Below are 24,096 nucleotides of genomic sequence, written 5' to 3'. Positions count from 1 at the left end.
TTCTTGATCCTTGAGGCGGCTACCCTGTGACTGGAGGAGAAAAGTCATTGCAGTGGGGAAACGGGGAAGCGGTGCAGGCTGTGGCTGCCGATGGGAGGGAGGAAGACCCAGAGGAGGCAGGGAGGCTGGGAGGCTGGCTCAGGCCTTCATCTAAGAGGTTTTGGATGAGTCCCACCTCAGTTTTCACTCCTCTCGTCCCAGGCGCTAATTAGCATGGATGTGCAATGTAAATACAAGCTCAAGCCGTGTTTACTCCTTTAGCAAAAAAGACAAATTTGCTAAACAGTTCAGCGGACAAGGACTTCTTACAGACTTAGCCAGGGAGCGGCCTTGGAAGGTCCTGCTGCTCAGAAGGTGCCACTGCTGGGTGTTTTTTCTCCTAGTCTGAGATGACATTTAACCTCACAATGTGTCTGGGAACCAGTGTGAAGGGCGTGGTGACCCTGGGGGCTTCCCCAGCATCTGAGCGGGGGAGGTGGGGTGAGGGGAGGTGGGGGTGGATGGAGGGACCCTGCCCGGGCAGCACAGGGTTTGAAACAGAACAGAGCCTGTGCGCTTTTCTCAGGAGAGCTGTGTGTTCTCCTATCATACAGTTTGATGTCTCATTAGAATAGAAAGATTTCAAAATTAGCATCAACATATGAGAAGAAATAAAATCTCTTGCGTATGCCACTTAGCTTGGGTGGCACCAAAAACGGCAGGGCTGAGCCCCAGAATGTTCTGTCGATGGCCTCTCCCCCATGGCCCATCCAGCGCTGTTCTCAGACATGCCACCACCTCCAGGGAGACCTAATTTCTGCTTTCACTGCTCCCCACCCTGGCTCACTCCAGGCCACCTGCCTTCCCAGCCTCACCTGGCCAATTGGTGGCTTTCGTGAAAGTGAAGGCCAGCCTCCTCCTCCCCCAGGGAAGGGGTGACCTGCCTTCGGGGCCTGCTGACTGGGCCACCCCACATTCCGCAGGAAGTCCTGCCACACACCTTCCCTCGCCCTAAATGTGAAGACAGATGTCATTGACCACCATCTCAAGGCTTCTGTGGAGCCCTCAGAGAGACCCCCAATCAAGAGAGCCACACATTTGTGGGCCACCCGTGCCCAGCAGGATTCTGTTTCCTGACACGCTCAATGAGATAGATGCTTGGAATATATTCAGCAGCATATTTTGGGGACATAGGTCTCCGAGTAGTTTTTTTTTTTTTTTTTGCGGTACACGGGCCTCTCACCGCTGTGGCCTCTCCTGTTGCGGAGCACAGGCTCCGGACGCGCAGGCTCAGCGGCCATGGCTCACGGGCCCAGCTGCTCCGCGGAATATGGGATCTTCCCGGACCGGGGCACGAACCCGTGTCTCCTGCATCGGCAGGCAGACTCTCAACCACTGCGCCACCAGGGAAGCCCCGGTCTCCGAGTATTTTATGGTGCCGTGTTGTCCAGAAAAAATTCCGAGGCCTTGACCTTTTATTGGCAAGCTGAACAATCTCCTGCGTCCCGACCAAGTAAATGATATTTTTCTGGTTCACAGAAGCCCCTGTGGTGAGAGTCAGTTCTCTTACAGAAGAGGCGGCACAGAATCTTGTCAGACGGGACTTTTCTTGTCCTATGAGGAAAGCGCCCATTTGATCCAGGTGACCTATTCTTGAAAATTATTAACTAGTCCAAACTGTATCAAAATTTATTCTTAAATGCCTGCATCCTTAGACTTCAGCTTTTGGGGTGTCAGAGCATATAAACTCCACTGCCCAGGGTTCCAGAGCTGAGCTTTGGCTTTGGACCTTCTCCTTTCCTCTCCTGTTTAAAAATTCCTTGAGACCAAGGAAAACAAAGTGAATTTAATAGTCACAAAACCTGATGTATATAGTTTCTCCTTTTAATAGATGGAAGTAGAAAAATATACAATTTTCCTATCATACACAGAAAAAAATGACCACATTCCACATCATTCTGTTCTAAATAGTTATTAGCAAATTTGAAATAGAAAGGAGCTTCGTTCCCTGGGCCTTTGTCACTGGTGCAGATTAAATGACCAAATCAGATGGTTGACACCTTGGAGCCCTTGAAGTCTGAGGTCAGGAAGCCTTAGTGGAGAGGGAGGGTCCCTTAGTGGAGGGAAAGGAGAGGCAGACGGAGAGCCGGGCTTCCCGGGGAGCAGACCGCAGCCTCCCAGAGTCTCCTGGGCGTCTTAGAGAGGCTCCAGGGTGCTGGCCGGTAGGAGCGGCCCTCCCAGCCTCGCTGCCCCTCTCCCGCCATCCCATCCGGGGTCACACTCCAGCTCCTGACCCCTGACTAGTTGGATAGGAAGGGAGTAAGAAGCAACATCGAGCATCCTCTCATGTCCTTGCAATCTGCTGTGCTGAGGAGGCTCGTGGACCTGACTTTGATCTCTCACGTAGCATCCAGAGGCGGGGGTCCAGCAGGTGGGTTTGCTCGCTGAGGTCCTTCCAGCTGCTCTGCTGTCCTCTGGCTGTGGTCATGTCTGCATTGTAGCCTTGGGAGGAGCAGGTTGGGGGGGAGGGGGACCCTCTTCCTTTATGAGTCACGTGACCTGGAAGTTGCCCTCTTGTCTCAGGCTCCTGTCCCACGGGCCGAACCGATGTCACACGCAGCCTCTGGGGAGATTAGGGAATCTAACTTCTGGCTGGGCAGCTCTGTGCAGGCGAAACTCCCAAATGAAAGAAAGAACAGCAGGCAGTTCTGGCCACAGGGTCCCTCTTGGCTTGACAGACACAGCCCAGAGCGTGGGGTCCTGGGCTCCCGCACTGTCCCTGCTGCCCCTGCATTTCAGTTTCTGAGTCTGCTCCCTCGGCTTCTGTCCCACGTTACTCAGTGGAGCTGTGGACGTTATTCCCAGCCGCCAGCCGCCCACCTGAGCTCGGAGGACCAGCCGCTGACCCCTGCATGGACTCTGCTGGTGCACTGGCTGGGGGTCCTTCTTCAGCAGCCTGAATGCTTAGAGGCCACCGAAGTCCCTGCCCACCTCTCCTCGCCCACCCTGCGAGTCAGGCTCAGTCCTTCTCCCTCAGGCCTCCTCAGGTGGGCACAGGTGAGAGGGCAGCTAAAGGAGGTGGGGGGAGGGTGATGGGGAAAGAAGGGCCTGAGGCAGTGGCCTAGGGTGAGCCCTGAGCCCCGAGCAGTGTCTGCACAGGAAATCATGAGTTATGTTCCCCCAGATTCCTAGGTTGAACTCTTAAGCCCCACTACCTCAGAATGGGACTGTACTGGGAGACAAGGTCGTTAAAAATGTGATTAAATTAAAATGAGGTCTTCAGGGTGCACCCTAATCCAATTTGATTGGTGTCCTTATAAGAAGAGGAGATTAGGACACAGACACACAGAGGGAAGATGGTGTGAGGACACAGGGAGAAGACGGCCGTGGACAAGCCAAGGAGAGAGACCTGAGGAGGAGCCACCCCTGCCCACACCTTGATCTTGGACTTCCAGCCTCCAGTGCTGTGAGAAAATAGAGTCTGTTGCTTGAGACTCCCAGTCATGGTACTTGGTTACCGCAGCCTCAGAAGACTAATACATGGTGAGCAGGGATGACTGGATATGAGTTCCGATTGCTTGGTTGTAAAGTCGACGCTTTCCCACACACCATGCTGCTTCAGAAGGGCGGGGTCTCTTGGACTCGGTAGAGGAATTTAGGGGCTCGGAGAGCCCTCCGCCTCCTCTGTCTTGGCGCTGCTCAGGCTGCTACCTGCTTCCTCGCATTCAGGGGCGGCCGGCAGGTGTGAGGAAGCAGGTGAAGCCTGGGAAGGGCTCAGTCAAGGCTGTCTAGCACCTCTCCTTGATCATCAGAGCATCTCCAGTCTTACCTGTTATGCATTTTAGGTTGTGCGTAATATATCACTTACGCAAAAGAATCCCACTGATTGGGGGCAAGGAGGAGGGGGATAGGGCTTGAAATCCACTGGTCTAGGACAAAGCCTTCCTTTTATATCTGGGAGAGTGTTGGACCAGAGAAGGTAAGTGATGGAGCTGGAGTCACACAGAGTAGGAAATGCACTCAGAAACAGAGCCCAGTTCTCCTGACTCACAGCCCAGGGGTCCTCCCATCCGCACGCCGCCACCTCCCTGGTGGGGGGCGGGATGGAAGATGGCGGGTGTCTCGGTGCCTTGGAGGGACCAGGGTGGGGGCATGTTCTGGGACCCCAGGGCATCAGGCCTGGAGGAGTCCAGGAGGCATGTGGGTACCGAAGCAGTGAGGTCTCCAGTAGAGACCAGGCATCCCTGCTTGGCCCTTTGTGGGACACATAGATTTCACCTTCCCTCACTGTGGAACAGGAGCCATATGGGAACAGAGTGGGTAGAAATCAAGAAGTGAGTTGTTGTATGTGTCAATGGGAGGAGGGTAGGAAGTCTTAGCATTTCTCAAGCTCTCCATGCAGATTCTGACTCCGTAGGTCTGGTCAGGCCTGATGGGTCTCTAACAAGCTCCCAGGTGATGCAGATGTGCTGATGGGACCTGTGATGGTTAATTTTATGTGTCAACTGGGCTGGGCCACAGTACCCAGATACTGGGTCAAACACTACTCTAGATTTTTCTGTGAAGGTATTTTGTAGATGAGATGAACATTTAAATCAGTAGACTAAGTAGAGCAAATTACCTGCCATATGTGGGTGGGCCTCGTCTAATCAGTTGAAGGCCTTAGGAGAAGAAAGACTCACCTCCCTGGGAGGAGAAGGAATTCTGCCGGCAGATGGCCTTTGGACATAAACTGAAGCTCTTCCCAGGGTCTCCTGCTGCTGGCCTGCCCTTCAGACTTTGGATTTACCAAGCTTCCACAGTCTTGTGAGCCAATTCCTTAAAATCAATCAATCTCTCTCTCTGTCTCTCATATACACACACACACCCCACATTGGTTCTGCTTTCTGCTCCTCTGGATGGCCCTGACGACTACAAGACCACACTCCGTGTAGTGAGGGTGTAGAGCCCCGTGTTTCCCAGTGAGATGTGGGCACCTGGGTTCAAACCCCAGCTCTTCCCCGACTGTGAGATTTTGGACACGCTATCCCAAGTCCTTGCTTCCTTCTCTGTAAAAGAGAGGTTACACATTTAGCTCAGGGCCTGGTGCTTAGTAAACTCTTAGTAAATTGGAAATATAACCTTCATCCTCGCATGATGATTATCACCACTGAGAAGCTAGAAGAACACTCTCCTTCTCTGCCTTCAGGAAATCTTATCTCCACTCCTTCTAAGCAGTAAAAACCTCACCTTTTCTTAGAAATCTCAAGAAGTGAGACTGTACAGGCCTTTCCCAGAAATCCAGCATCCGTAGACTAAACCCCTCTGATGGCGTCTTCAGTCCTGCATCCTGGGCTGGAGGTGGCCCTTCCTGCCACCCGTGAGTCCCCTGGCCTGTCCGGCTTGGTACTGGGGCCCATTTCCCACCTCCCCCTCACTGCCTGGCAGGAAGGAGGGAGCAGACTGTTTTCCAGCGGGACATGCTTGCCATCAGTTCCTTTACTGGGGACTCGGACAGCTTTCCCTTCTTGTTTTGATTGGCATCAATCTGTTTATTATCAGTGCAGCTTTTTGGAGAAAGACCAGAAAAACAATTTCCTACCTTAAGGGCAGAGAGCATGAACTCTCCGCTCACCGGCTGTCTTCAGGACTAACTCAGAACTCCGAGCTCCTTTTGCCCCTCTCCAGGCAGGGCCGCTGACTTAGTGCTGGGTACAGAGGCCCTGGCTGGTATCAGGAAAAGTTTATCCAGGACCCGGGGAGCTCCGGGATTTTTACATGGCAGGGGCTTGAAGGCAGGAATTTGGTTAGGGGGAGGGTGCTAGAATCATCAGCTCCAGCTCCAGCTGTGTTTGCAGAGCAAGCACCCTGCTTTTACTTAGATGCCAAATGAAAGAGCATGGAGGTGGCCAAATCCGGGCCATCCTCTGCCTTTATAAATAAAGTTTTATTGGAACACAGCCCCATGCCCATTGCTGCTTTTGTGCTGTAGGGCCGGATGGGAGCAGTTGGGACATAGGCCGTATGACCCGCCCAAGCCTGGAAATACTTACAGTCTGGCCCTTGGCAGGAAAAGTTTGCTGACCCCTGACAATGACAGCAGTTTTCTAGAGATGTTTTATTTATGACAATGTTTACAGAAAAATGAGAAGCATCCTTTGCTCATTTCAACCGATAACATTTCTATCTGGGGATGTCTCGGTGGGCGAGGCAGTGAGGACCCTTGGGAGGGAGGCGGGTGCACAGTCTGCCCATGTGTGCGGTGACATGGGGCTGCTCTTCTGCCGGCCTGGCTCCAGCTATTAGACGCCAGTGCTCAGGTGCTGGATCCTGCCTGGCGTTTAGGTTCTGGCCTCTGCCCAGAGCCCCTTACTCTCACTCTGAGCAGTTTCTCAGTTTTTCAGGTCTTAGCACCCACGGAACATGTGCTGTGCTGCCTGGGCCCCATCCAGGCCCCCAGAATGAGCCTCGGCCTCTGCGCCCAAAGCCCCTGGCAACTGGAAGCCATCGCCCCACGAGGGGCCTGGGTGGGCCTCACCTCTGGGTGTGAGAGTTCCTGGTTGTGCTCATCCAGGTGTCATGCTTCCCCACTCCACGATGGGACCGGCTGCCCCAGGAGCCCCAGTGTGGGCTGATGGCCCACTCAGCAGAGACCTGAGCTGTCTAGATCCAGACAAGCGCTCAGCATTTTCTCCTACATTTCATTTAAGCCCAACTGAAGTTCCGGCTGTGGCCAGACTTATCTTGTCATCTCTCCCTGTAACTGAGGAAGTGGGACCTCAGGGAAGGGAGGTGAGATGCTCAAGGTCTCCCCGGCTGGCTGCCCCTTCCCGGTGGCCTGCAGGTAAAGGCCGACAGCAGGCTGCCCTGGAGCAGTCCTGCAGGGGTCCACCCGGGCCCTGGGGTCATCTTCTCACTGTCCACTCAGTGCAGCGGCCCCTAGGGAGAAAGGGCAGGGGCTGCCCCAGGCAGGGCGCAAAGTAGGGTCGGTGTATCCGGCCTGGGCAGCGTGTGCTGGGCCTGATGCTCACCACTTGTGGGGCCTTGGACTTGAGTCCCTGAAACCTCTTTGGGCCACCCTCTCCTCACCTGCAGGCTGAACGGGCAGGCGGCGTGGAGCGTGGGAGCTGTGGGCGCCTTTCTGACCCTTAGACTCTGGCCGGGAGCTCTGGCACCCCGACCTCCACCACCCCGTGCAACAAAATGAACACAACACTGAACTGCGTGCTTACAAAAATCCAGAACGCTCAGAAGTTTTTCTCAAGGTGCTTATGTCAAAAATATTTTTAATGGAAATCATCAAAGTCTTAAAGAAAAGATGCTGGGGTCCTTATGTTGATGTTGCCCTAAGTATATTCTCAGCTTTTCTACTAGGGACCAAGGATGGGATGATGTGTTTGGGGAAATCTCATATCTCTCAGGACCCAGCTGGGAGAGCAGTGGGGTGTACTGGGGTGTCCAGCCCTGGGTAACTTAGCTGGTCTGGGGCCGTTTTTGGACAAATGCCCTGAGGAATTGTGCCCAGATAGGAACGGTGCCTATTATGTCTCCTAATCACTCCTGAAGTTTGCTGAGCATCTCAGACACAGGTGATGGGAAGGTGAGCCAGCTGACGGCCCAGGCAGGGCTGCTGCCAGGGTATGCATCAGCCAAGGGTGGAGAATGGCCAGGAGTGCTGAGGAGGGGGTGGGGGCTGAAGATGCTGCCGAGGCTGCAGTCAGGTCAGGCTTCAGCATAATGTCTTCAAGATTCATCCATGTTAGAGCATGGGTCAGAGTTTCCTTCTTTCTTAAGGCTGAATGATATTCCATTAAATGTGTATATCACGTTTTGTTTATCCAATCCATTGGTTGATGGATGCTTAGATTGCTTCCACCTTTTGGCTATTGTGAAAAACTCTGCTGTGGGCATGAGTGTACAAACATCGGAGATCCTGCTTTCAATTCTTTGGGGTAAACATCTAGGAGTGGAATTGCTGGATCACATGGTAATTTTTTTTTTACAGATTTTTTTTTAAACTTATTTTTGGCTGGGCTGGGTCTTCGTTTCTGTGCGTGGGCTTCCTCTAGTTGCAGCGAGCGGGGGCTACTCTTTGTTGCGGTGTGCGGGCTTCTCATTGCGGTGGCTTCTCTTTGTTGTGGAGCATGGGCTCTAGGCGCACAGGCTTCAGTAGTTGTGGCTCGCAGGCTCTAGAGCACAGGCTCAGTAGTTGTGGCGCACAGGCTTAGTTGCTCCGCGGCATGTGGGATCTTCCCGGACCAGGGCTCGAACCCGTGTCCCCTGCACTGACAGGCAGATTCTTAATCACTGCTCCACCAGGGAAGCCCTCACATGGTATTTTTTTAGGGGGGGCTGGTACATGGGCCTCTCACTGTTGTGGCCTCTCCCGTTGCGGAGCACAGTCTCCGGACGCGCAGGCTCAGCGGCCATGGCTCACAGGCCTAGCCGCTCCGCGGCATGTGGGATCTTCCCGGACCGGGGCACGAACCCGTGTCCCCTACATCGGCAGGTGGACTCTCAACCACTGCGCCACCAGGGAAGCCCTCACATGGTAATTTTATGTTCAACTTTTTGAGGAACTGCCAAACTGTTTCCCACAGTGGCTGCATCATTTTACGTGCCTATCAACAATGTACAAATGTTCCAATTTCTCCACATTCTCACCAACACTTCTTATTTTCCTCTTTTTGAAATAAAAGCCATCCTAATGGGTGTGAAGGGGTGTTTAATTGTGGTTTTGATTTGCATTTCCCTAATGGCTGGTGTTGTTCAGCATCTTTTCACATGCTTATTGGACATTTGAATATATTATTTGGAGAAATGTCTAGTCAAGTCCTTTGCCATTTTTCAACTGGGTTGTTTGTTGTTGAGTTTTAAGAGTTATTTATATATTCTGGATATTAATCCCTAATCAGACATATGATCTGCAAATATTTTCTCCCGTTCTTTCAGTTTTTGTTTTACTCTCTCGATAGTGTCCTTTGAGGCACCAAAGTTTGAAATTTTGATGAAATTGTATTTTTCCTTTTGATGCCTTTTCCTTTTGTGTCATTTCCAAGAAACTATTGCCAAATCCAATGTCATGAAGCTTCTCCCATATGTTTTTTTCGAAGAGTTTTATAGTTTTAGTTTTCACATTTAGGCCTTTGACCAAGTTTGAGTTAATTTTTGTATATCATGTAAGGTAGGGTTCAACTGTCTTCTTTTGCGTGAGGATATCCAGTTTTCTCAGCACTAACTGTGGAAAAGACTGCCTTTTCCCATTGAATGATCTTGAGAACCCTTGTTGAAAATCAATTGACCATATATATAAGGGTTTGTTTCTAAGCCTTCTATTCTGTTCCATTGGTCTGTATGTCTGCCTTATGCCCATGCCACACTGTTTTGCTTTTTTTATATAGCTCGTAGTAAGTTTTGAAATTGGGAAATGTGGATCATCAAGTTTGTTCTTCTTTTTCTAGATTGTTTGGCTATGTGGAGCCCCTTGGGATTTCATATACATTTTAGGATGGGTTTTTCTATTTCTGCAAAAAAAAAAAATTGAGATTTTGGTAGGGATTGCATTAAATCTGTTAATTGCTTTGGATAATATTGTCATCGTCACAATCTTAGTCTTCTAATCCATGAACACAAGATGTCTTTTCACTGACATGTGTCTTCTTTTTTTTTCATTTACCTAACATTTTATTGTTTGCCTATTGCATAGTGAAAAGAACAGAGTTATAAGACTCATGGTCTGGCTCAACCACTAACTTGCTGGTATGAATTGGGTAAGTCTCCTAACCTTGCTAACCCCTTATCTCCTCATCTGAAAAATGGAGACGATGATAATACCTACTATACAAGATCACTAAAGACCCAATGAGATAGTTACACTGTCTTCCTCTCAAAGAATTGCTCAAAATGAATCTATAGTTTGCTATTGCCAACCCCTTGTTCATCATCTCAGTGGTAACTGTTAAATGCATTAAGACAATAGGTACCAATGTGACACTTTAATTTTAATTACTTTCTGCAATGTTTTATCGTTTCCAGTGTATAAGTCTTTTGCCTCCTGAGTTAAATGTATTCCTAGGTAATTTATTCTTTTTGATTTATTGTAAATGCAATTGCTCTCTTAATTTCTTTCTTTCTTTTTTTTTTGGTCATTCATTATTAGCATATAAAAATGGAACAGATTTTTGTGTGTTGATTTTTTTTATATCTTGCAACTTTGCTGAATTTGTTTATTAGCTCTAATGGGGGTGTGTGTGTGTGTGTGTGTGTGTGTAATCTTTAGGGTTTTCTACATATAAGATCATATGGTCTATGAACAGAGATAATTTTACTTCTTCCTTTCCAATTTGTATGCCTTTTATTTATTTTTTCTTGCTTAACTGCTCTGGCTAGACCTTCCAATGCTGTGTTGAATGGAAGTGCCCAAAATGAAAATTCTTGTTTTATTCCTGATCTTAGGGGGAAAAGCTTTCAATCTTTCACCATTGAGTACGATGTTAGTGGTGGATTTTCATATATGACCTTTAACATGTTGAGGAAATTTCCTCCTAGTTTGTTGAGTGCTCTTATTATTAAAGGGTTTTGAATTTTGTTAAATGCTTTTTCTGCATTAGTTCAGATGATCATGTGTTTTCTTTTCCTTCATTCTATTAATGTGACATATTACATTGATTAATTTTCATATGTGGAACCATCCTTGCATTCCAAGAATAAGTCCCATAGTGTATAATCCTTTTAATATGTTGACAGATTTGGCTTGTTGAGGATTTTTTCCTCAATATTCATAAGAGATATTGGTCTGTGTTTTTTCCTTGTAGTTTCTTTGTCTGTCTTTGGTGTCAAGTTAATCCTGGCTTTATGAAATGAGTTAAGAAGTGTTTTCTTTTCAATTATTTGAAAGAGTTTGTTTAGTAGAATTCACCAGTGAAGCCATCTGGTCCTGGGCTTTTCTTTATTGGGAGGTTTTTGATTAGTAATTCAATCTCCTTACTAGTTATAGGTCTATTCAAAAATTCTATTTCCTCATGAGTCAGTTGTGGTAGATTTTGTGTTTTTAGGAGTTTTTCCATTTCATCTAGGTTATCCAATTTGTTGGTGTATGATTGTTTGTAGTATTCTCTTGTAATACTCTTTATTTCTGTGAAATCAGAGGTAACATTACATCTCCACTTCCATTTCTGATCTTAGTCATTTGAGGCTTCTCTCTTTTTTTCTTAGTCAGCATAGCTGAAGGTTTCTCAATTTTGTTGATTTTTTCCAGAACAAACTTGGTTTTGCTAATTTTTCTCTATTGTTTTTCTATTCTCTATGTTATTTATCTGCTCTAATTTTTATTATTTATTTTAATATCTTCCTTCTGCTAGCTTTAGGTTTAGTTTGTTCTTTTATAGTTTCCTAAGGTGTAAAGTTAGGTTGTGAATTTGAGATCTTTCTTCTTTAATGTAAGCATTCAGAACTATACATTTTCTCTTAGCACCATTTTTGCTGCATCTCATAAATTTTGGTATGTTGCTTTCATTATGATTTTCTCAAAGTATTTCTAATTTCCCTCATGATTTCTTCCTTGACCCATTGATTGTTTAAATGGTGCTTAATTTCCACATATTTGTGACGTTTCTAGTTTTCCTTCTATTATTGATTTCTAGTTTCATTCTATTGTGATTGGAAAAGAGACTTTGTATGATTTCAATCGTTTAATATTTACTGAAAATTGTTTTATGGCCCGGGGAGGGGATGGGATCAGGGGAGTAAGAACACCACAAAACTCTCCTACCATTTTGAAGGTCACTTTTTCTTGACTGGGCATTAACTTGGCTGCTGTAAACCTTTGATGGTTTTCCAGAACTCCCACAAAATTGGCTCATACAGTTTCTGATTTTTTGCATGTGATACTTCTGTGGGGTGAGAGAGTTTGGAGCTTTCAAGTCTGCCATTTTGCTGACATCTCTCCTCCAAGAAAATCTTTAGTTATGTGTTAACATTTTATCATTTCAGCCAAAAGCCTCTTCAAATCACTGTGGGATGCAGCAGAGAATAAACACATAAACCCTCGGATGACTCACCGTGCGTCCTGGGTCTGTCTGCACAGATATGTCAGTGTGAGTGCCTAACCAGCCTCCATACTGAGGTTTTCATCAAGGAGTTAAAGGAGGGTGATTCTACAGGGTCCCAAGAGAGGTTCTGGAGAAAGACTGCTATGAGGGCTTGCCTCTCCTTTTCCTGGGAAACCTTACCTAAAGTCGTTTAAAATTCTCTGCAGCTAGTTTAGCAATCTGGTAGAAACTTCTACAGTATTATTATCATGACTTATTATTATTTTTTACCCATCTGTATGTATGTGTATGTGCATACATGCTACGGAGAGGGCAGTGCCCATCTCACCGGCCCCCCATCTGGTCCCTCCTTTACCTCCCACCCTAAGAAACTCAGGGAACCTGGCCTCATTATCCCCCCCAAGGACCTCAGAGTTGGTGAAGTCCTTCCAAAACCCTTTACAACGTCCTGTGGAGAAGGTCTTCCCCTCCAACCCCAGTCCCTGGTTTTGGAGCTGAAGTGCTCTCTGCTTGGGACTGGACAGCAAATTAGGAGCAAAGGTGGAAGGAGAACAGAGCTGGGCTCCTGTTGGCTCCAGTGCCAGTTGATTAAACTCCCTCCACGGCCAAGGACGGCCCCCAGGGCTCTCCACCGTGTGACGCAGAGAATCCTGAACTCACTGCAGTCAGCGCCCGGCTCACAGGCTAGAGACAAAGTCATGCCCATGGGCTCCACGAGACAGCTGCCCCCTCCTGGAGCCCTACCTGCTGCCTGGGGAGCAATGCAAGAGCTCCTGAAAACAAACTTTAGATGGAAGAACCGATGAGAGAAAATGGATGGGAAGAAGGGTCAGGAGAAAGAGAAGCCTATCCAACAGCTGCCCCTCCGACCCGCGGCCTGGTCCGTAAGGCAGTGAGGCCACGGGATGCTGGGTGTCACATGGTGTCATGGCCTGAAAACCAGAGACAGATACAGAGAGAGAGAGCGAGAGGCCACCTGGGCCCAGTGAGGTCAGAGCCCAGGGCTGCCAGACACCCCCGGCCGGTCGAGGCAGGTGAGGCCCAGCCCACAGGGGACCAGGAGGAGGGAAGGAAACCTGTCCAGGTTTCTGGCTGCAAGGCCTGCTGGGTTTCAGTTATGAAACAACAACAAAAAAAGACACGTAAAGTTTTCTTTCCCTGATGAGCTGCGGTCTCCTTCCTAGGATTTGGGGAAATAGGGGCAGCTCCCAGCCTAGAGGGTATGGATGACTCAGATGACTGTTTTCACTGGGAAGACACTTCAATTTGATCTGCTCCTGCCTCCTCATTTGGTAGATGGGGAGGCAGAGGCCCAGAGAGGTGAAATGAGTTTTCTAATCTCACACAGTAAACTCCCACGGAGATGACAGCCCAGACTGCTGACACCAGGCAGGACGTGTGGGCTTTCTGTTCAGCACATTTGTCCACCCCGTGCTTGTGTATCTTCCCACACACTAGCTCAGGCCAAGTAAGTCAGGGATAAGGTAGAAACCCCATGTGCGGCTTTCCTGCAGGGTGAACGATGCGGGGACACATCCCCAGCAGAAAAGAGGACCAGATCTCCTGCTTGGATCAGCGTGACTTTGGTGAACAGTCTCAACCAAAGGCGGAGTTGGCCTGAGCTCCTTTCCTTCGAGAGCTGATGTTCCTTTTAAAAAGAAAGAAACCAGGGAAGCCACAGAGGCAGCCTAAGCAAATATGCCAGCGTGTGAACCACCGACCAATTCGGACGCTGGGCTGGTTTGGCTGTTCCCACAAGGTCTCCTTCCTTAGAATCTGTACACAGATGAGTGTGCTTGCAAATCCAAACTCCTTTTTGTGTTATGGGAGCATTCCGGGATTCCAGCTGGGGGTTTCTGCTGCCGAAGATCTAACAAGGCAGGACAAGGCTTTGACAATTTTGACAACAGGCCAGCAAACAGAAAGACCGTTTGTGAATTTCCTGTTTCTCCTTTGTCTTGGGAGTTTTTGGTGCTTTCATCTTTCCTCGTCATCACCTCCCTTTTTATTTCATACTCATATAATTATGTGATTAGTAGAAACTGATTTAAAAAAGAATACGTTGTAGAGAACTGGGCTGTGTGGGCATGAGACCAAAGGGCCCTGAATTTGGTTTAATGCTCTGCTGTCGATGTCTTGAAATTTTGAATAAGTTTTGGACAAGGGGCCCCATAATTTCATTTACCACATTTGCAAATTATGTAGCTGGTCCCATTACGATACACGACTTCCAATCTTGGTTCAAACTTGTGGTGTGACTTTGGCCAGATTTCACACTCTTTGGGCCTCTGCTTCCTCATCTGTTATCCCCACAAGGACAGCAGCTGCATGTTTATTTCCTGCTAAATTCCCAGCCCCTCGCCTGGTGCCTGACACATCTAGGTTTTCAATAAATACCTGTGGAATGAATGAATTAATGTCAAAGAAAACCTGTTGCTGAAGATTTGAGAAGGAATGCTAAATTACAGAAATCCACCTCATCAGAGTTATAAAGATGAACAATTTGTATAGGCATTATGAAATCAGGATGACAAAAACAGCACTTACAATCTCTTTCTCTCAGAGTTGCTCTGGTAACTTACTAACTAGTGGATAAGGACAAAAAAAAAAAAATAGCCTTCCGTGGATAAACCCGGGACCGATGCCAGACATTTCACTGGATCTTATGAATTCTGCATCTTTACGTAAGCCTTCATGGAAAAAGTCTTTGCAAGATGTAAAGCCAACTCTGGATATTGCATTTCAGGCCAAGGTCTAGTTCATATGCAATCTGGGAAAAGCACCATTTGGAAAAGCTGTTTGACTGCAGTATTTTATTCCTTATTAATATTTTGGTCTCACTCAAGACACAGGCAGAACTCAGGGCCGTGTCTGGGAAGCAAGAGGATTTCTCGTAAGGATGTCTCTAGGCAGCTGCGTGGGTCTGAACCAGATTAAAACTGGAATAGCAGCCCGGGCATATGTGGGAAGCATTTGGTCCATGGCTGGGGTGGCCGTTGCTGCTTCTAGACTTCTGGATTATCTTAAACAATCCCCGACCCTGACCCCGCTCTCACCTTGGGGTTCGCGTCCAGGGTGGGCTTTACCCCTGAGTCGCAGGGGGATATGGGCACAGTGGAGCTAGATCAATGGGTGGGCTCTTCAGATTCAGGGCTGAGGTTGAAGCTGGCTTCCAGACCACAGTGGTCCTGCTTGTGGCTCCCTGCCCCGTGTGAGGTGACACAGGAAGTGCTTCACGTGTGTTAGGGGTAATCCTCAAAACTCCTAAGAGTAGCTATTATTTCATCCATTTTAAAGGTTAGGAAGATGAGGCTTAGGGAGGTTGAATAATCTGACTGAGTTCATACATTTCTTTTTTTTTTTTTTTTTTTTGCGGTACGTGGGCCTCTCACTGTTGTGGCCTCTCCTGTTGCGGAGCACAGGCTCCAGACACGCAGGCTCAGCGGCCATGGCTCACGGGCCCAGCCGCTCCGCAGCACGTGGGATCTTCCTGGACCGGGGCGCGAACCCGTGTCCCCTGCATCGGCAGGCAGACTCTCAACCACTGCGCCACCAGGGAAGCCCAATACATTTCTTGGTGGTATAATCAGGATTGGAACCCAAATCCCTCAGACTCTAAAGCTTGTGCTATGCTCTTTCTTCTTTTCATCTGCTTCCTGCCTCTTGATTTGGGGCTGGGCCACGACTTGCCCATGGAATTTGTGGGGGTAAGATGTGGGCAGTGGTTCCAGAAATGCTGCCGTGAGTGAGCCTGTCGGGATGGCTGGTGACCCTCAGGCTCAGTCCCAAAATGGGCCATGTGGAACAGGCTGGAGCCTCAGTCACCTGCTATGGGGCCATTTGTCACATGGCATCCCCGCAGCAGTAGCTGACTAGAACAAGCCTAGCTTCCTCCCTGGAAAAGACAGCCAAGAATATGTATTTATTAATTCAATAAACATTTACTGATGCCTTACTGTGGGGTCCTGGGCATGGTTCTGGGGATACAACCATTAATGAGGCAGATCCCACAGGCTCCCGCAGGTTTGTTTGGTGACTTATCCTTCCCTCTCCAGCTTTTAAGTTAACCTGAAGGCCTTGCTCCAGACCCTCTGGTTCCCGCTTCTGTCCCTGAGTCTAACCTTTGCCTGCATCCAGCTGTCTGTTCCATCCTGAGCTATGGATTGTATAGCTGAGCAAATGTCAACCGCCCACTTCACTCTGCCCCTTGCAATCTCCGGCCCCTCAAGCTGCATATTTCCTAGACTAAATGTCTCCCCACCTCTGGGCCTCCTCCTCCTGGGCCCCATTCCGTGCTGTCTGGTAGGTCGCCTCAGGCCTGCCCTCCACAGGGGTCATCACGCTGGCCAGTCGTGGATCTGCTGGGAGGTTGCCCCTTGCCCCCGCAAGGAGGCTGTAAGAGGACTGTCCACTCTGACCTGCACAGCCAGGCCCTCGCCGTCTCAGAGTTTCCTGGGGTCTGGCCTCCACTGACCACCCAGGCCTCGTTTCTCTGCTCAGGCTCCCAATCCCCTCCCCAGTGGGGAGACACACACGTGCAGGAAGAGACTGAGCTGTTGTCCTGAAAACACATGAGGACTCTGGAGTCCCGGCCCGGCCTGTGGCTCCCATGAGCTGCCCTCCTTCCCAAGCCACTCCCTTCCCCACCCTTCCTCCTCCAGGGTGTCCTCCCTGCTTTCCAAACCTCCTGTGCAACAGAGACACAGAGGGAAACTGGGTCCTGGAAGCAGAGGGGAAGGGGTCATGTGCACTAGCCCTGGTGTCAGAGTCCACGTCACCCCTGGTGTCTGAGTTCACGTCGCTGCTTGGATCAGAGTTCATGTCAACTCCTTGTGTCAGAGTTCACATCAACCCCTGGGGCTGGTTTGTTAACTTTTCTTTTTAAGTTTGAATGTAGTACAGACTCTAACCTCTTTATCCTTTTCTGGAAATCCCTCTACTTTACTTCTTTCCCAAAGGGCCCATTTAAATCTTGGCTTTGCCATGAGCGATATTTGGATTTGAACAGCTCTAAGATAAAGTGAAATGGTTCAAGTTAACATTTTCTTTTGTTTCAAGATTCCATGCTTATTTTTTTCCGGCTGAGACCACAGGCCAAAGTCCACATTCGCGATAGCACATCTGAGCGCTCGGGCGGGCCCTGAGCTCACGTGCGATGTTTGTCTTGGCTCTGCCGCCTGCCCAGCAGGCGCTCAGGGTGGGCCGCCGATGAGAGCGACGACGGGGACAGCCTGGTGCCGACCCCGTCTTCCCCACCCCAGGACCGCAGTACCTCCTGGCTGGGCCCCTGTTGGCCCTTCCTTGGACCTCTGTGGTCTTGACCTTGGCCTGTGCTCTCTGCTCAGCGACGACCCTGGTGGCAGTTGGTTAGGGGCAGAGCAGGGGGTGGACGAGTCCCCAAGAGTCTCTCTGAGCAGAGGTCCTGATTGCGCCCAGGGGCTGGCTTCAGGCTCTGCCCGTGGAGCAGGTCTCATCGGCCGAGTACAAGCCCGCGCCCCCCGGTGTGGTCAGACACACAAAGGCATCCCTGACTTGTGAACCTGACTGATGAGAGTTGCCCCATCCCTGCGTGTTGGATTCTTCCTTCCCAGCCCCACTGAGTCTTCCCTGACATCTGCCCTCCTATCTAGAACCTTCTCTGCTGGTGCTCGGGAGCCCCCAGACGCCAACCCCCCAGGCCCCTCCCTGCCTTTTTGCATCAAAACCTCCCCCACCCTCCTCAGCAGAAGCCCAGCCTCCTCTCCAGCTCATCTTCTCAGGGTACCAGGCTTCACAGATGCAGGGCCTCGAAGGGGCTGGGGACACAGCCCCTGGTGCCCAAGCCTCTGGGGGTGCAGGGGTCCAGCTGAGAGCAGCTCCCGGTCCTGCGGGCAGGAGGGGATGGCTGTGTCCAGGCTGGAGCTGTAACACCATTGGACCGCGTTTTGGACTTTGTGGGCTAGCGTGGACCCTAACTGCTGCTAACGACACCTCTTCTGTGAAGATGTGCTGTGGGGTCCACCCAGCTGACCTACCCCGAGCCGGGGGCACTGGGAGTCTGCATCGGAGCCTTCGGTCTGCGTCGGGCCAAGTTCAGACCCCACCATGATCGCCAGCTGGCTGCTTGGCCGTGTGCAGGTTGCATAGGTGCCCCTGCTCCCCTCTTCTGTAAAGTGAAGACCACGGCCAAATTATCGGATGGCTGTGAGGAAGGAAGAATCTCTCCGCCAATCCTAACCATCCTCTCGATAACTTGTTTCTGAATAAGAGATCCCTTGGTATTTGCAAAGTGATCCCGAACTTTCTGGAAAAACATGGTACTCATATAGACGTCTTGGAATCCGAGCGCAGGGCTCTGACCTCTGTCACAGCATGGGGTGATGACGTCACCACAACTGCTCTGGACTGTGCTTTGTGGGTGGGGATAGAGAGTGGCTGGCCTGGAATCGTTGGTTCTCAAGTCCTGACCACACAGAGATGCTTGGGGAAGTGGCAGGGACGTGCCGTTCTGTGCCTCCCTCCAGGCCTCTGTGGAAGAATCTGTCTTTATCAGGGTCCCCATCGCTTCCACTGGAAAGAAAGCTCTGTATTTACAAGGAAAAGTGGAGATCCTCAGGACAGGGAGAGAAAGAGGACGGTCCCAGCTGTGAAGTTCTGGAATAGGACAGGCTCCGAGCTCCACCCCAAGTCATCCTCAGGAAAACTGAAGTGAAGTGAGCTCTTCTAAGGGATCAGCTGGTAACCCAGCAGCCTGAAAAACACCGATTGAAAAAGGGCACGTTGACGTGTTGCAAATTTGAGTATTTCTGATAAAATGAGCTCACGTTAAATTGCCAATCTGGGTGCCTTCACCGTCGCAGAAAAGCAAGCCGAGATTGAGTGAAGGCTGCCAGTCTCCGGAAACTGCACCGGGAAGCAGACGTTGAGCTCAGCTGTCTCTGACGTGGAGCCCCGTGTGGCCAGCAGAGCTGGGCTTCCAGGCTGCTCCCTGCAGGCAGTAGGGTCAGGCCGGCCTGGGGTCAGCATGGGCTCCTCAACAGGGCGGCCAGATGGCCTGGGACAGCTGCTCACACTTCTCTGAGTCCTCTCCTGTTTCCTTTTATTCCCTACCCTGCCCTCTCCCCTCCCAAGACACAGTGCTGGGTGGGGTACAGTGCCGGGCGGGGAGGGCACATGGGGACAGGAAGGAGGGGCTGCCGTGCAAGTTCCTGGAAGCAGCCTGCTATGTGACTTGTGACCGGGTGGCCCTGATCTCTGCCTTCCTGCTGAGTCCCAGCCCAGCCTCTGGCCCAGGGACCCTGAGGCGTAGCCAGGACAGCAGCCACAGGCCACGTGTGGCTCTTGAGAACTTTGGGGGTTTTTTTGTTCTTTTACACTGAAGTATAGTTGATTTACAATGTTGTGTCAGTTTCAGGTGTGCAGCAAAGTGATTCAGTGGTACATAAATATTTATTCTTTTTCAGATTCTTTTCCATCACAGGTTATTACAAGATACTGAATATTGTTCACTGTGCTATACAGTAGGTCCTTGTTGTTTATCCATTTTATGCATAATAGTGTGTACCTGTTAATCCCAAACTCCTCATTTAATCTAAAGTAGAGCTCCTGGGTGTCTGGGTCTGTAGACATGATCGTTTACAGAGTGGAGTGACCACCAGGCAAGCCACCAGACTCCTCACGGCCACATCCAGGCAGCTGGGTCCCCCTGGAGCCCAGGGACAACAGAGGATTCCCAATGTCTGTTTCTCTAAAGGGCAGAGTGTGTGCTCTGGGTCTTGCCCTGGAGAGCCCTACGCGGGGCAGTTCCTGCCACGTGGGGCCTGAGCTGCAGCCAGACCCGTAAGTGGGCCAAGTTCAGGGCGAACAGCCAGACACGGAACGGAGGCAGATGCCTCATTCCTTAAGGAAATAACAAATTGCACCGTTCTCCCCAAGTTCCCAGCCCCGTGGAATCCTGGTAAGAAATGTTGGGCCAAAGACTTCTTCAGAGGTTTAAAAATCCCCTAAATGTATAAGTAAAGCAACCAATCAAATGACATTTCCATCAAGGGACAGCATCCTTGGACTAGACCTATTTCTGATTCACCTTTTAGGTCAGTTGGGGCCATAACGACTCAAGCATGGTGAGATGCGTCCCTGCATGTCCAAGGTCTGGTCACTGCAGACCCAGGAAAGTGAGCAGGGAACATGGACCCTGGAGAGCCCGGTCCTCCTCTTCTTCCTCTTGCTCTGCCCTCCACCTCCTGTCTCGGGCACTGCAGGGCAGGCCCTGGTGGAGGAGCAGTGGTGGGGAGGTGCAGTTGTGCTTGGGGCATGGCCACAGGGCACTGGGTCCCCCCCCCTCCACAAGCCCACTCTCCGTCCCTGCAGGATGACTCTGCCCCTGAGAGGCTGGAGGGAGCCGTGGGATTTGCAAGGTGCAGCTCCATGCTGCTGGTCCTCCCGGCAGGAAACCTTCCATGGAAACAAGGAGGCCAGCCTCTCACTGTCATCTTCCCACTCGTGGGCCCCTCAGCCCTCCCAGCCCCTCTCCCTTCTCTTTCTAACCAGCACGGCCGTGCAAAGGCTCAGCTTCTCTGGGCCTCTCCGGCCTTCGTGCACAGGAGGGAAAGGCCAAGAGGGGCTGCAGGGCAGAGGCCTGGGCTACGAGCAACTGCCAGTGTCTGTGTCTATGGAAGAGACAGGGCTGAGAAACACCACAGGGCCAAGAAGCATCCACTTGTGTCCCTCCGTCCTGCTGGGCTGCACCAAGGTTCATAGGAGGAGAAACCCTAGACTAACTGCCCAGGAGGGAGGGAGGGAGGGAGGGAGCAAGCAGGTGGGCCCAGGAGTCTCAGCTGCAGCTCATCTCTAAAGTTCTAGAAAGAATAGTGCTGGGCTTTCCCTATGAAGAATTTCCTACCAGTGCGCGCAGTGATAGGCAAATGATTTCTCGATGATGGGCTGTTTCTTTGCTGTTTCCTAAAGCTAGAGCAGCGCTGAAGCTCACCAGGATGCCCCATCATCCCTCCATCTGAAAATAAGCTTTTCTCCCCGTTTTTCTTAAGAAAGACGATTGTGTAAAATTTCTCCTTTGATGTGATGATGTTAGCTCGAACTAAACGGCCCTCCCCCTGGGCCAGCCTCAGAGAAAGAGGTTAGACCCTCTGAAATGGCAATTAGCTCGTTAGCCTGTGGGATGTGTGTTTATTTGTACAGAAATAGCCCTTCTGCTCAATCTCAATGTGGCTCTGGGAAACAGCAAGGCTGCTTTTATTTTTAAACTTCAAAGTTTGTGTTGGAGATAAAGTTCTATTTCCCCAAGAGATCCTAAGGGTTCTCCCAGGGTGAAGGATCACACGGGTGTCAGACAATGGCTTGCATCCTTAGAGGCACTGGGCATCCTCATGCTTCTGTGGGACTGGACTCCGAGCTGATCCTTCCCTTGTTCTTCAGAGGCCGAGCTGCTCCTTCCACAGGTCTGCATTTCAGCCAGGATTTATTTCATCGTTCTGTTTGCTTTTTTCCAGATGTACGCCATTTTCTGATCTGATCTGTTGAGTCTAATGGGGATGCTATAATAAAGGGCACTAAAAGAAAAAAATTCAGTGAAAAAATTATTTTAGAAATAGAATAAACAGGTTGACAGGAGTTCCAAATGCTCGTTATTTGACTAATAAGCCCTTTGACTGATGTGACCCATACAGGGTGAAAGGCAAACGAGTAAGATGTGCTCCTTAAAAATCGAGATGGGAAAGTCACCTGCCAAGCTTGCTCAGACCGAGGGATGCTGCCCACTGAGGGCCTGCTCCCCTGGGGCCTGAAGTTGCCCCGGGAGGCCCCTGGCCATTGCCACCTCCTTCCCGATCGCTCATGTGTGTGTGGGGAGTCAGACCCCCTCCCTCGGTAGAACCAGAGCCAAGGCCACTGGGTCAGCTGTGCTCAGCGGGGTTAGAACTCGGGGTGTGCAGCTCCACCTGCTTCCCAGTCCCCACTGCTCTTCCCGTCACACAGCCCGTCCCCATCCTCACGTCTAAGTCCTCGGGCCCGCCCCCTCCCCAGTCCCTCCCTGGCCCCTCGTGGAGCTGGCTCAGCCCCGAGAGGCTATCAGCTCCCCTCCCTAAAGGAAAGCCGTGCAGGGGGGCTGCAGCTGCTGACAGCTGTGTCCTCCGGAGCTGACGAGGGCCTGTAATTTCCCAAAGGCTGCAGGAGACCCTTCCCTCTGCTCCAGGTCCACCCCCATCCTGCGATTCTCCCCACCTAACAGACGAGAAAACAGGCTCCCTGAGGGTCAAGGAATTGATCAAGGTCCCATAGCTTGAAAGAGGCAGATCCCAAACTCGAAGCGAGGTTTCGTAATGCTGAAGTTGCTGCTGCACCTTTGTATGAAGCACCTTGTACCTCGTGGATAACTTCATGCTGTCCAGACAGACCAGCCACCTAGGAGTTCTGCCTCAGCGATACTGAAGCACCGGCGAGTGTGGTCTTTCTCTCATGCCAGAGTGGCCTGTCCCTCCCCAGGGAGCTCCTGGCCTCTCCCTGGACTGACTCACCGTATGTGCAGTGAATTCTCCCACCCGGCATTTCCTTAACCCAGAGAGGGGCTTTGTAGGGGAGAGTCACTAAGTCAGGGTAAGATCGGGGGCCTCTCTTGATTGTAGAGAAGAGCACACGGCAGGGCTCTGGTTGGCCCAGGCCCACCCTCGGCGGGACCCAGAGAGCGCTGCACAGTCTCTGTGCTGCTTGTTTGCAAGGAAAGGGCTCTTATCTCTGCAGAGACCAAGCAGGTGACAACACGTGTTCTTGTTCCCATCACTGGTATCTCTTCCTGGAGAGCCAGGAAGAAAGTAATGATTAGCTTCGCCCCAGCTTTCCTTTCTCTGGCTGCTTTGGCAAAGATGCCTTAAATTTCCCTTTTGTTCCGCTTGAGGAAATCACATCAGGAGGACGAATGGATCAAGTCCTGTTTCCCGGTGATCCGAGCCTCCCCTCGGCCCCCGCCGGCCTCCCTCCAGTACACGTGTCCCAGGCAGCGGCTACAACGCACACTTTGTTGCAGGAGCCCCGGGCAGCAGCTGGCTACAAAAAAGTTCCTGCGCTCCCCCGGCGTGACCTTGACACCTGGGGTCTCTCCCAGGACCCCACTTTCGCCCACTCAGGCAGGATTCTGAGTTAATGAAATTGTAGTCCTTCGAACTGACTTGATAGCTGTCCTCTCCCAAGCTCAAATTACATTCACCACTCCCTGTGTCTAGATGGCTCCAGGGTTTTTATAAATAATCCCCTCCCAAATCCCCAGGAGGTAATTCACATTGTTGTTTTCCTAGACCCTGGCCCCAGCAGACAGTGGTAACACATCTGTGTTGACTGAGTGGACCCTGGACCGCGCACTGCACTGGGCATTTTGTATTCACTTTCTCTGACATTCACAGTGACCCAAAAGGTGCCTAATAAGAGCTCCATTTTTCTCATCAGGGGATCAAGGTTTTGTGCAAAGTTACTCAGCTAGAATGTGGCAAAAGCTGGACTTGAACCCACCGCTGTCTGATGGTAAAGGCTGTGAGGCTTCATGGGTTCCCCCTGAGGGACAGTCGTCCACGACTGCAAGTTCACAACCACCCACAGACAGTTCCTGGGGGCAGCATCTACACATGTCACACTGACACATGAAATAAGCCTCAAATAAGCCAAGTCCGTGTGTATTCCTTCTTTTCAACTGGCACAAAGCTGCTTTGTGGCAGGGTAATCACAGGAACGAAGCTGGCCACCTGTTGTCTTGACACACGATGCTTTTTTTATCCGAAAACTGTTCTGTTCCTGAGCTAAAATACGTCATACCAGCGACTCCACCCTGACTCAAATATTGTGATTGTCACAGTGCCCAGTAGCAGAAAGAGAATTGAAATCTTTCAAACCTACCGGTCAGCCAGGACTTTCCCTTTAGAAAGTCAGAATGGAAGTTCCTGTCCAGAGCCCCACCTCCAAGTGGAGTCCACAGTTATTATCATGATTTTCATTCAAGGGCCTTAAGAGTCAAGGTCAGTACTGAGGCAAATACACACCCACAAAAAGAAAATCAACCTGGAGTGTGATCCAGATATTCTGGATTTACTCACAACTTTTTGAAAAG

This window comes from Mesoplodon bidens (assembly GCF_964165515.1).
Source record: "Mesoplodon bidens genome assembly, chromosome: 1".
Taxonomy (NCBI): Eukaryota; Metazoa; Chordata; class Mammalia; order Artiodactyla; family Ziphiidae; genus Mesoplodon; species Mesoplodon bidens.
The sequence above is the reverse complement of the archived record's forward strand: the minus strand, read 5'-3'. Positions refer to the sequence as shown.